The sequence below is a fragment of the Euprymna scolopes genome, chromosome 7 (genome assembly GCF_053919585.1).
Source record: "Euprymna scolopes isolate OS-2025 chromosome 7, ASM5391958v1, whole genome shotgun sequence".
NCBI lineage: Eukaryota > Metazoa > Mollusca > Cephalopoda > Sepiida > Sepiolidae > Euprymna > Euprymna scolopes.
In genome coordinates, this window is record NC_136488.1 from 29,188,370 (window position 1) to 29,203,369 (window position 15,000).

At 29.6% G+C, this 15,000-nt stretch overlaps 1 protein-coding gene across 6 annotated transcripts in view; it reads right to left on the reverse strand.

Moving 5' to 3' along the window:
• The window catches only part of LOC145279666 (uncharacterized), a 971,079-nt gene that overhangs the window by 930,956 nt on the left and 25,123 nt on the right, over positions 1–15,000 (reverse strand). The window lies entirely within an intron of this gene.

A 15,000-nucleotide genomic window follows, 5' to 3' on the forward strand; every position in this document is an offset into this window, starting at 1 on the left:
ATACACACACACACACACACATATATATATACATATAAATAAAATACACACACATTATATATATGCATATAAATAAAATACACACACATTATATATATGCATATAAATAAAATACACACACACATTATATATATATATATATATATATATATATATATATATATATATATATATATATATATATATATATATGAGAGTATTGGATAAACAGAAAGATAGAGTTTGGTGAAAAGGGGATTGAAAAGAAAAAAATTAGTTTTATTTGGTGAAAAAAAAATCTTTAAGGCCTTTTGGCCTGGTCCTCTTCAAAATGGAAAGTCAGGAAAGATGCGAATAAAAACTAAGAATATTGAATGAGGAAAATGAAATATAAGGAGGTACGTGAGGAAAAATTGGGAGTAAATTTCTTTAATTAATTATTACTAATTAATTGAAAATATCTCTAATTATTACTAATTAACTAAAAAAATTACTAATTAATTAATGGTTTTAAATCATGAAAGATCTCTGACTTATATTTCAACTCTAAGACAGTCGAAAAGTGTTTAAGTATAATAATAATAATAATAATAATAATAATAATAATAATAATAATAATAATATATATATATATATATATATATATATATATATATATGTAAGAGGTTATGAAGATATAAATTTTTATGGTTCAGATGGATTCACAAGGAAATTTTAATTTCAATTGCAACTGACAAGTTCGATATTTAGCAATTAAATGGAGCTTATAAATGTAGTTATTGGAAAAGTTTTATTATATAATATTATGATACACAAAATAACTCAACTTACAATTATTTCCAGGAAATAAGCTACAATGAATAAAAATAGCAAAGTAAATTACCCCCCCCCCAAACAAAAAAGAATGTAAATCCTTTTTTTTTAATATAAACTGTAAAAATAGAAGTTTATCGCACAGAACCTAAATAAAAGTAAAAAATAACAAGATTAAAACTATTTTCAGAAGTCAATCCATATATTTGAATATGTTTATATATATCTAAAGATAAAAACGTGAACATATCCAAATCCTGTATTTTCATCCTTTGAACAATATTCACGTTCGTAACTATAAAGAATATAGTTTTCACATAGTCTTTTTTCTCCATGCCACAATCTTCAATTTTATGTTTATATTTTAAATTAACGATTCTGAAGATTTTTTTTCATGAATTACTTGGATAATTTATTTACTGTACGTTTTTTTTTTTTCTGGAATCAGTTTATTTAAATTTATTTACTTTACGTTTTTTTTTTTTCTGGAATCAGTTGTGAATCCGTTGAGTTGTTTTGGGTACAAATAATTATATGATTAAATCATTATATGATTAAATCATTATATGATTAAATAATTAGTATTGGGATGAGTAATCGGAATCAGAAAAATTGCAACTTTTGTGGGTATCGGAATCGGTATTGTAATTAGAAAATAACTTCTTCGATTCTTTTATTTGTCTTTTTTTATTTGATTTTGTTTAAAGCAAAATCTTCCACTGCTAGTAGTAACAATAAAAAAATAAATATTTATAATTTGTAACTAAAACTAAAATGTATAGATTATCCCCCGGAAGTATATTTTACGTTTGAGAAAGTATCTGCATATTTAACATTTGTTTTGACGGTAACTCTGTAGTTAAATATTTAGAGATTTATAAAGAATTGGAATAAGGAAAAATATTGGAATCTTCCCATCACTATAAATAATTATAAAAAAATTAATATATATACATATATATATATATATATAATTAACAAGATCATGTTTGCGAACTTATTCTTTCAGCTATTGTGATGCAACCAATCAGTATATATATATATATATATATATATATATATATATATATATGCGCGTGTGTGTGTATTATATATATATATATATATATATATATATATATATGTGTGTGTGGGTGGGTATGTATTACATATATATATATATATATATATATATATATATATATATATATATATATATATATATGCAGGTGTGGGTGTGTTATACCAGCTTTTGTGATACCAGTAGTAACAAAAACAATTAAATACAGAAAACTGCAGCTCACTGAATCTGAGAAGAAACAAAGAAAACCACAAAAAAAACATAAGACTCATACAGGGTTCGAAACTATGCTTCAAAAGTAAGAGAAAAATATCACACGTGTAGTTTTTACCACTTGCTAACAAGCACAATTTGAATTAATAAATAACCCATAATTTTTCCTGAATTCTTGTTAAAGAATAAAGACTTTGATGGTAGCCACGTTGATAGAATGGATGAGAATACTTGTGTTTGCAGCAGATTCAGTTCACAGACGAAGGCCAAGTTATGAAATAGTCCAACGAAAATGATAAAAATTGACCCGAGGGAAAGAGGGATAAATTAAGACCTGCCCAGAGATAAGTTAGTTTGGAAGTTAATTTCTTAAAACTATGCAATACATGGCAGTATGTAAAATGGATGTTGAACTAATGATTATGATGATATAAAAATATGTATTAAAAAATGAGACCTTAACATCGTGTGTCTTTAAGCTATAATTTTATAAGTGCAACACGGTGTGTATATAAATAATAAAACAGATGAATGTACTGCCTTGAATCAATCTGTTCATACATCTGATTTAATATTTCTCATATCTTGCAAGGTAATTCCTACATCTTTTCAAATCATTCACCAAAACAGAACTTGATTAGTTTATCTCCCTTTCTATCAGAAACTATCTTGCATCTTTGGCTCGCAAATATTTTGGGCAACATTTTTATAACCACACACAAACCGTATGTCCACTGGATGAGTGCGTAGAAGACTGGGACCTTGGAGAGGCTTGTTGCCATTCAAATTCTAGTGAAGATCAATAGTCATTGCCAGCGAGAAGTCAATAGCAAGCGATTGTTATGTTCAAACAAATTCGTTTGCAACGTTTACCAGAAAAAATGCAGAGTGCAGGAAATCTGGGAAGATTTGTTGTCACCCAGACTCCAGGGAACACCACTGGTTGTTGTCAGTGAATAATTCCTGATGACCTGTGTAAGAACTCCTAATAAGTACAAATAATAATAATAATAAGACAGTGTCGGCTTTATGGTTTTGGTTATTTCATCTGATGAATCTCAATTAAGGCAAAAAGCCACTGGAGGATGAGGGTTATTGAATGAAGAAGATTATGAGAGAATTCAAAATAATGAATGGGATGAAAAAAACATTACCTATGAAGACGGTTTATGATAACTATTTATTGACATTCGATTTGAAGATGACCATGTTGTTGCTCACAGGAAAGTAATCTCATAGCAACGTTTTTCACAGGTAGGAATTTATGTAAAGAAATTCCGTTCAAAGAAATTCCATTTGATGTAAGGCACCCTCAACTGGGCACTTTTCTACAAGGGGAGGTTGCTTTTTTCGCCGATATTTTCGAAAGTCATCCCTTCTTTTCGATTGTCTAGCCTTAACTTAAACTTCCGGTTTGGCGATGCATGCAACGGCAAAGACGTCACATTTTTTTTTTCACGTTCTTTTCCTCCTTCGCAGTACAGATTCGAGCCTGCCTGCCTGCCTATTACCACTTTTTTTTTTTTTTTTTGCTCAACACATACCTTAAAACACTCGGGCAACGCCGGGCATCCAGGCTAGTTTAATGAATAAATAAATAAAAAAGTTGAGCACTGTTTGGGAAAATTGCAAAAGTTGATCAGCTAGCCTTCGCTGTGAGATTATAACTTCGTGTTGCTTGATCACTCTAAGATCGTCTATATTAAACGTTACGTTTCATTAATGTTTAAAAATTTCCCTTAATTTCGTGACAATGATCGGTAGCCCTGGAATATGTTCATTGTTAATGGAGCCAAAGGTGATTTTGATGCAGGGTTCGAATCCTTCGACCACTACTGATCATCATCATCTACACTAATGATTGCTTATGCATGGAACACTAGTGTTTGTAGGTATATAAAAATAATTATTTACATTATATATAATTATTAGTAAATAAATTCAAATCTATTGAACTAAAAGAAACACTATTTTTTAAAAAGTGCTCAACACCTATATAGAAATTATATAATGATCAGAAAAAACCTACGCAAATTAACCTACGTTTTGACGATGTTAATCGTCTGTTTAGGGCTTTCATAATGACTTCAAATAATTAAATGAAAGACTAATATGCTTAAATAAATTCAAAAATAAATTAATAAAAAAGTAAAATAAAAAAGTAAAATAAAATAAAAAATAAAATTTAAAAATCATTTTATTTTATTTTTATTCATTTATTTTTTAATTTCTTTAAGTATATCAGCATTTCGTTTAATTTTTTTAAGTCATTGTTGAATCCCGGAAGAGATATATAACATCGTCGAAACATGGGTTAATCCGTGTAGAATTTTTTGAATTTTATATAATTTCACTTTTATTGAATATATTTTTTTCTGTCAACATTTTAAGTAAAATGCGAAAAAATAAATCCAAGAAAGACTCCAGAGCACTGGGCTCACTATTGCTAGTGAGTTCAGTGGTAAGTTGTACCTAGAATAGAACATTTTACCATGTCTGTTGCAGAAAAAGAATATGGTTGCCCAATAGTTTTTTAACCTAGTAATTAGATATTTTTTCATAATGAATCTAATGGTATGCTGGTGTAACAATTATCTATTATATATATATATATATATATATATATATATATATATATATGTATGTATGTATAACTACTTCATTTACTCACATAAAATTAATATGCGAAAGTATAAATTTATGCGTAAACTTTAAGTATTTACTTCAAAAGTGCTCAATACATAGGTAGAGCTAGTTAGTAATTTATAAATAGCCACAATAAATTACTATATATATATATATATATATATATATATATATATATGTGTGTGAATAAAAAGGAAAAACCTAAAAGAGTAAAAATTTCTCTTTTCATCATGAAATTTTTTCTCTCCAGAACAGAAAAAGAACTGAACTTCTCCTCTTTCGCATGTGATATATGACCGTCTTCCTGTACATCCTCTCCTACAAATCCTGATGATGTCCCCTGAAATAGGGACGAAACGTTGAATTTATATTTGTTTTTACTCTTTTAGGTTTTTCCTTTTTATTCACATAACGTCTAAAGCATCGTTTATATCTTGCTTTATTTTATTCATATATATATATATGCAGGTGTAACAATAAAGAGGTCCTCGAGGGAGAACGACCTTTGTCATCACCATTGAAATTTATTTTATCTCTGATTTTAATGAGATTTTAAACCGAATTTAAATTATGCAAGATTAATTTGTATTCTGAAAATCTTATTAAGTTTCCATAATTTTTAGATTTACGAATTAGGACGTAATATAAACACTCTTGTCAGCTTAAAAATGTATTTGTATCAGTTTTAATCAACTTTGACCAATAGCAGTATTTATAAAAATTAAACTAAAATATCTGGGATTCTCATCTTTTATATCCATTAAAATGTTCAAGGTGTTTCAATATTATCAATTCATTGTTGGAGCAGATATTTTATAAAAAAATTAATGATTTCTTTCTCAGGTATTTAAAAAATAATTTTTAAAAGACTAATATGATCAACCACTGAGTCCATGTTGGATTGTTTATATCAATAAAAAAATGACTTTGCAAAACCAGTTAAATTTTAGACAAAATAGTCTATTTTGTCTTCTCTGCAGTTACATGTTAACTAGTATGACTATTTGTTATGACATTTCCTTTTGTTTATAATAGACTGTCTCCATCTGAAGTTTAGAAGATAATTTTATTACTTTTTACTTTTAATAATCAGAATAAAAGAGAATGACAGAAGCGAGAGTTATATATACCATATAAAATAATAACAAGTGTCCAAAACTATAAAGTGATAGAGGGTGAGAATAATAAACAGAATCTTAGGAAGAGTCATTCGTGAATTAATTGCAAATTGCACAAAATTAAAATATTTAAACTTAATTTTTTTTCAAACAAAGCTCAAAAAAAAAAAAAATGGACGAATATTTTAACATGTAATTTGTGTGATTACAATATATGGAATAAAAGCTTTAGGAAAACAGACGACGGCAACGACAAAACCAGCATATTGTACGATATTAGATAACAAATCAAAAAAAGAATTTGTGAAAATCTTATATCCTTTAGATCCGTTAAAGGATTTCTAAATTGTTGAATATTTTAATGACTTTAATTTATTGTATGATTTATTTATTTGCCTCGTGTGAAGAAAGAATTAGTAAGTCCTTTTTGAAAGTGGGCAAATCTAGCTCTTCAAAAATGCACTCTGGATTATAACAAAAACAAAATTGCCTCAGTCTAGAAAGATAGTTCCTTCATTGATCAAGAATAGGACTAATAAAGTGTAGTATCAGAACAGATATCACATTTTGAATGAAGCCAACAGACATATAATAATAATAATATTAATATTAATAATAATAATATTAATAATATTAATATTAATAATAATAATAATAATAATAATAATAATAATAATAAAGTTGTAGTGCCAGCTTCAACTGGCGCCACACCAAATAGCCGAGGAGGATGAAAAGAACACGGAGAAAAAGCACTAACCAAACCTCCACTGGATGAGTGCGAAGTGAACTGGGGAGGCTTATTGCCATCTAAATTCCAGCGATGACCAGTGAGAAGTTAATGACAAACGGCTGTTGCGATAATGCAAATTCATTTGCAAATGTTATTGAAAGGAGTGACGAGTACTGGATATCTGAGGAGACTTGTTATCACTCAGACTCCAGGAAATACCATCGGTTGTTGTCAGTAAGCAGTCTCTGACGACGATCTTTGTGAGAACTCCTAGTGAGAACTGCACCCTAGTGCGACACAAAAATAAAAATTGTCTCAGTCTGGAAAGATTCTTTCTTCACTGGCTGTGCAGAAGACAAATAAAGTGCAGTATCAGAACAGATACTACACTTTGAACTTAGCCAAAATGCGTATAATAAACATTAACTCTACATTCATTGAAACCAGATTTTTCAATATATTTTACACCTGAGCAACACCGGATCTATCTGCAAGTCTGCTAAAAAACAAGAAAGATTATCAGTATTTCTCGTTTCTTGAATTAAGGAGCAGATTCTGTATCAGTTACACTTGAACACTTAAGGTGCCACATTTTTTGGTCCTGATAATATCAGAAAGATGAGTATCGGCTTTGGTGACTCCATTATTTCCTCGTCTTTTCTTTATTATCGTCTGAGAAAGTTACACATCAAGTACTTGCAAAGATAATGCTTTCTGTCTGAACACAATAGTCGTGTCGTCACTTTATGTTTACGTCGAGTGCATATGAGAAAGGAAAAGAAAGGAAAATGTTGAGGGAGGTTTTCCTAATGAGGGCCACACATTGTTTCACAATATTTGTTCATAGTTCTAAAATAATAGATATACATGCACAAATATCTGATAGATATGCATGCTATATATATAATTATTTACTATAATAATTATTAAATACCTACAGACACTAGTGTTTCATCCTTTCGGGAATCTTCAGTGCAGGGTGTCACGATTAACACCAGTCGATAGATTCGAACTCGGCGACAGAAGCCATTTCCGGCTTCATTAGCAAAAACCATATCCATTCGGCTACCCTTAACCGCGAGAAATGCTGCTGATTTTTAAACATTTATTTCATTAAATGTTTTTAACGTCATATATATCTGTCGTACAGGCAGTCAGGTTTCAATCCTGGCTTGAGGTAGTTGCCTGGCTAGCCACACTGATGAGCTGTGAAACAGCGAAACAGTACTGTATGTGGATGACTATATATATATAATATATATATATTATATCGCTTTTTGTTTCATTGTACTTCAGTTGAAGAATCAGAAATCTCTATATGAAATACACAGATATTCAAATATTCCATTAAAGTTCTGCGTTACTTCTTAAACACTGAGTTAATAAAGAAGTTGAAAACAATTTTCCTCTCCTCAATTGACCATTTAAATATGTTATAGTAACTTTTTGTTATGGTCTCTTGTTTTTACTGGATTCTAGGATAAGAATACATCTAGTCTGGTAGAGTATCCAGCTTCGTGCTATGACATAACTTGGAGGAGGTGCACCAATCCTCGTAAAAACCAGTGTTGGCTAGCAATACAGAGATGATCTTATTTGGGTAGCAAATACTATGTTATTTTGAATTTTTTTTTCAAGTTCTCTTTGTAGGCTCTCACGTTTTCTCCGTGTGTGTGTGTGTGTGTGTGTCTTTGTATATAATAGATATTCAGCAGTTTATAATATAAATATATTGTCTCTGATGAGCTATTTGGTGGGCTTCCACTATTGAATGAAGCACGTGTAAGACGTACATCATGAAAAATATGAATAAAATATTATGAGTGAGAATTAGATAGATTTTATGGTTTTTAAATGTTGATTAAAGATTATATATATATATATATATATATATATATATATATATATATATATATATATATAGAGAGAGAGAGAGAGAGAGAGAGAGATACAATTTATACTGTTATGGTGTCATTATATAAAATACTATTTTTTTTTAAACAGTTTTTTTTCTTTTTTTTATATAATAGATATGCATCACTTTATATTTAATGCACACACACACACATATTAGATTTTTTAGCCCGTTAAAACGGACAAAAGTTACAGCCCGTTGAATTAGATTTATGCTTGAATATGGTAAATTTTGCGCTCATTTTTGCATTAAATACTAATCCGTCTTAATCCTTAACTATGCATCGATAAAAATTAGAAGGGACAAACTAAGAGAAATAATATATTTAAGAATTAAGAGATGAAAATTTAAATTTAAATAAAACTTTATTCGATCATCAGATTAATAAGAAAAAAGAAGGAAGGAACTTCTTTAGACCATGTCATTTCGAAGTCTAGTTATTCTTATATATATATATATATATATATATATATATATATATATAGTAATTTATAAAATATATATGGCGATTAAGCTACACTGAATATTCTGCGTTTCATCCAACTATAGGATTCGTCAGGCTTATGCACGAATTCTGTGGTTGCTTCTTGTTTTTATATATGTTGAGGATTTCTAGTTGGCCAATCAGCTTTCTAGTATCAACCGCGCCCCCTCCTATCAGCCAATGGGCATGCATTTTATCAAACAAAGGATCTGTTTTAGAACTAGGTTAGTGGTTTTAGCCTGACGAATCCTATAGTTGGATGAAACGCAGAATATTCAGTGTAGCTTAATCGCCATATATATTCTATAAATTACTAACTAGCTCTACCTACGTATTGAGCACTTTTGAAGTAAATACTTAAAGTTTACGCATGAATCTATACTTTCGTATATTAAATTTATGTGAATAAATGAAGTAGTTATATATATATATATATATATATATGTGTGTGTGTGTATGTAGTAAATAATAGATATAATCAGTTGACATTTAATATGAATATATATCAGATATATATATATATATATATATATATATATATATATAGCTTAGAGTTAGTAGAATAGAGTAAATTCAATTCTATAAGAAGACACTTATCAGGATAACATAAAGCTCAACAAGAATCCAACGCTAGACGTCGCATCCCTATTATGTTACCTAGTATCTTCTCTACTCTTCTGATGAGAAGCATTAGGCTTCGAAATACCTTGGTATACAGAGTCCCTTCTATCCCCCAACTAAATGTTTGTATACCTTTATTAAATAAATGAACCATTCTATATTCACCAACATATAGTTTTTGTGTCTTCATTTTCCAATCTTATATATATATATATATATATATATATATATATAACACTGTTTTATTTTTAAAACCCCAAAATCATTTTATGGTAAACAGATGATAATCCTATGATAATATTAGAACTAGAGTAACTTCTTGGAAGCAAACGCATAAAATAATTGAAAAATTAAGATATTTTGATGTTGAGTAGCTGGTGTCTGAAGAACTCTCTCATCATCAGTGGATATATATTGATGATATATCTTTTAAATACAGTTATTCACAGACATGTGTTTTCTTATTATGCAAGCCATCAACATGGCTGACATTAACGAGATTTGAAATCAGTACCCAAGAGTCTGGAGTGTGAAGCTCTATCACATCGCTAATCCATGCTAGGACTAGATGCATCGCCTTTTTAGTAGATGCCATTTATTTGTTTCAAAGCATCGTTTTAAATTAAAAGATTGCCACAAGACTAGACATGAAATGAAAAAAAATCAGTTTTTCCTTAATCTGTTAATATTAAACAGAATTGCTTCTCATAAAAAACAAAGATTCACCCAAAAGCAAACAATAAAATACAATAGCAAATAAAGACAAACATTCATACAAATAAGTATAAGTTCGTTTAAATCCACATAACAGTTGGTTGGTTGTTTTTGTTTTACGGCATATCAACCCTTTTCAGGTTATTTAATGCCGAATCTAGTTATTTCGAGGAACGATTTTTAATGGAGTATATTTTTTTTTTAAGTCAGATTCTATTTAACCCATAGTTGAGACCCTAACAGGTACTACCACTCCGGGTCAGAGTGGACCTGGGAGCAATGGCAATTAAAGGGTAGCTCCACACTCCCCAGGGCCCGCAAGGTGGGGCTTCACCATCGGATATAGTTTTAGGTCATATCTAGGACCACACAACAGTTGGGATAATAGCTCAGTAGTGTAAACATTACTAAAGTTCAAAAATAAAGTAATTTAGTAAATTGTCCGAATTTGTTTCAAAAACATTTTTATTCATGTAGTTGTTTCTGGCCATTTTAAAATTATACATTATTTTAATAGAGGAATATCTATTTAAAGTAGGGTAAAATGAATTCGTTGACAAAATTTTTTATCACATTTATGGCCCCTTACAAAGAATAAAATCAAGATATAATGATACTAAACTTTATGTCCAACAGCCTGAATAAGCTTAGGGTGTATTAAGAAGAAATTGAAATTCAGCAAATTTTGTTTAATTGGTCTATAATGACTATGGATCAAATTCAATGCAAGCTTGGTATATTTGAATTTTATGTTTTGTCCCCCCCCCCCCCAAAAAAAAATTAAAATACTCCAGAGAAAGTGCAATTTTGGGAATATCTATTAATTGATGTCTAATAGCTATTGCTTAAAATTCACAAAAATTTGACGTATCTGAATTTTAACGAAATGCTTAACCCCCCCCCCCTCTTATTTTTATCCCTTTTGTATAAAAATAAATGAAACTAAACATAGCTCAAACTATGATTTCCTACACATAGCAACTGTGTTCCAAAATACATAATGATCTGTGTATAAGTTTAGGAGTGAATCCTGTACATGTAAACATATGAACATACTCACGCACCTAACTTGTGTGTGTGTGTGTGTGTGTGTGTGTGTGTGTGTGTATATATATATATATATACGGCACAATCACGTTGACACACGGGTTCTCGCCAGGTCACTGAAGTTAAGCAACGTTGGGCCAGGCCAGTATCAGATGGGTGACCATTTGGGAAGTCTAGGCGCTGTATGTAGCACGCCGAGTTGTAGAAATTTCCAAGTTGGTATCTGGGGGCGCATTAATTCGCTGTGAGAGATGTACCCCCCTCCGTCTTTGTTAAGACATGTATCTAGGAGAAGGAAAACTGATGTAAAAACCTGCAGCTTATTGTATACTCTATCCCGTGGCAGTCATCTGCACCAATAAAGGTTAGCAGTAATACCAAAAGTGTGAATGGTTCTACACAAAGCTTTCACCACTATGAACAAATCATCTGTGTGGATTTCCGAGCAACTTAGTTGTTGTGGTGGAAGCTCATATGTCAAAATCGATGGGATATATATATATATATATATATATATATATATATATATATATATATATATATATATAAGAGAATACTAATGCCAGGATGAGTAAATGAATTACCCAAACGGGAAGACTTTTGCACCACTTTTATGTCTTCCCCTGAAGATGAAAATCAAAATATGATACTAAACCCTATAGCTTAATGCCTTATTATAATTTGCATGATTTTGATCGAAGAAAATGTAAAAAGTTTACACACTTGTAGAATTGTTTCAGTTTAAGCTAAATTGATATCTATCTATCAAGCTAAATTGATATCTATCTATCTATCTATTTTTTCTTAATCTTTTAATCTTTATTTAATCTTAATCTTTTCTAAAAGTAATTTTGTCTGTGTTCGTTCTCTATGGACCCCTAAACTGGGCCGATTTTTTATGAAATTTTACACAAATGTACTTTATGTATCTGGTAGTGTTCGTAGATTGGTATTGTATCAGAATGTCTTCGATAAGTATCAATTATCGAAAAAAAATCGATGAAAGAAGAACAGGCGATTTTAACAATTTATACAGCCTAACATCACAAGTGCATTTCAGACGTTTTACTACCACATAAACTGAAAGGCCCGGCAGATAAAAGTAGGTTCTTTGATATGACAGGCGTTTCAAAGGAATGTTTCTGTTTAGAGCACTATTGGACCATGATACTTGACGTTTGCATTTTAAACTTTAATTCAAACCATTATATTTAAAAAAAATAATTTTATAAAATCAACGGTTTCTCTACAGTGTAATGTATTGTGGACTAAGTCATTGCGGGAAGGCATGTGAAGCTTTTTTCCCAGTGCACTGTGATGGGTTCCCAACTAGTGCAGGCAATCGATCAACTCGATTGAAAAATAGTCCATTTCACAAATTTCAATAACCGTAAAAATATGGGAGTGTGAAACATTCATTGATCATCATTCAAGACCGGACAACATCGAGTCTCCCAGCAAGGATATATATATATATATATATATATATATATATATATATATATATATATATAGTAGAAATGGTAATTAATAAAAACTGAAGAAAGTGCTCAATACTGTTGTAGAGCAAATATGCAATTTATTTTTTTATTACCGTATCTTTCTGTTAAGTTACATTATTATTTCAGCTACCCGGCCGTTTTTTTTGGCCGCCCGTAGCTTCCTCAGACTTTTACATATATATATATATATATATATATATATATATATATATATATATGGATACAAAATTCAAAATTAACGATGTAAAAGCTAAACAAGTACAGTCTTCTTTCACTAAATCAATATATTTATCGAAAAATTTTGCACTTATTTGGCTTTTAAGCCGTTAAAGTTTGTATTTTTTATTCCAATATCACAACAATGGATCATATATATATATATATATATATATATATATATATATATATATATATATATATATATATATATATAATAACTTGTAAATTTGTAGTAACTTATACATTTATAACCAAAGTAATTTTTTTCTAAATAAATGTATATTTTAAGAAAGATAGCGAGATATGTGTGTGTGTGTGTGTGTGTGTGTGTGTGTGTGTGTGTGTGTGTGTGTGTATATAAACCGAGGAAATGTTATTTTAATACTTTTTTCTGTATTAATAACTATCAGATACATTTGAGCATTTATTTTATTGATTTATGCTATTGTGTGTGTGTGTGTGTGTGGAACTCATGTTGTAATAGATAACAATTCAGACGTATTAAAGCCAAGTTCCAATCCCATTGGAACTATTACATTCAGGCATGAACACACCTTCCCTAGCTATTTGTCTTCAATGAACTGTTTTTAATAGACAACGTATATTTGGCATTAAATAACCAAAATACAATTGATATCTCATAAAATAGTGGAACCATTCGTCTATATTTTTTATCTATCACATTTTTTGTTTATTTGTCATCCATATTTTTTTATATATTAAATAAAAAAGGAGCAAAAAATAACATTTCATGTCTCTTTTATGTCCCAATTTATTAGCCTCCTCTTGAGAGTAAAGTTAAGCACAAGGTCGATTTTTTATGTACAGATATAATCTTACCCCCAAAATAACCACTGCAAAAAAAATTTAAAAATTGCCCCAATCAAGACGGGTTTTTTCTCCTCCGATCGGGGACAGAACAGATAATACACTTTTATTCAAATCCAAAAGTCAAGGTTGTCTTTCAAAATATAATATAATATCACAATGTATTTGTTAAATGTCCTTTATTTAAAATCTAGAACTCTTATTTCTCTAGGCAGAAAATGGGATTGAATAAAAATGACAGCATGTTCCAATTTTTTTTTAAACGGAAAATAGCTTTAATTAATTGGATTATTTTCGGACTAGTACTCTCATTTTGGTCGTTATTTTCAAAATGCTTAAATCAATTTAACATCCGACATTCTTCAGTAAAATCTTTTAAAACTTGGAAATCTTTATCCTGTACTAGGGAATCTATATGGAATTTTAACAAAGATTCCTAAGATGCACTTGACTGAGGTCAGAGGTCACATTTACTGAAACTGAAAATAACAACCAAGATGAGATCAGTAGATCGAATATTCAAACTACATTCATCAAAGAGTAAAAACATCAACTAAAAGAATACTGGACAGAAAATATGATGAAGAAGCTTTATTATAATTTTGATTAAGTCGATTACATAATTTTAATTCAAGAAAATATAAAAAATTTACACATATAAAAAATTTACACATTTGTAGGCTTGTTTCAGTTCAAGCTAAATTGATATACCTAGACTATTATATAAAATGAATTTTTTCTGTGTGTGTGTGTGTGTGTGTGTGTGTGTGTGTGTGTGTGAGTTCGTTCCCTATGGACTCCGAAACGGCAGGGTCGATTTTTATGGAATTGTTCTTAGAGAGGTATTGTATTGGAATGTCTTCAATAAGTATTGATAATCGAAAAAATCTAATGAAAGAAAGAACAGACTATTTTAACACCCACTATATCACATATATATATACAACAGCCTAACATCACAAGTGCATCTGAGAAGTTTTATTACCTCAGAAGCCCAAAGGTCCTGCATATAAAATCAACAGTAGTTTTTTTTTATATATAACAGGCGCACGTTATGAAAATGGAGAATATATTTCAACAATGAAAAGTATGGAAGGGTGGACTAGGCAAA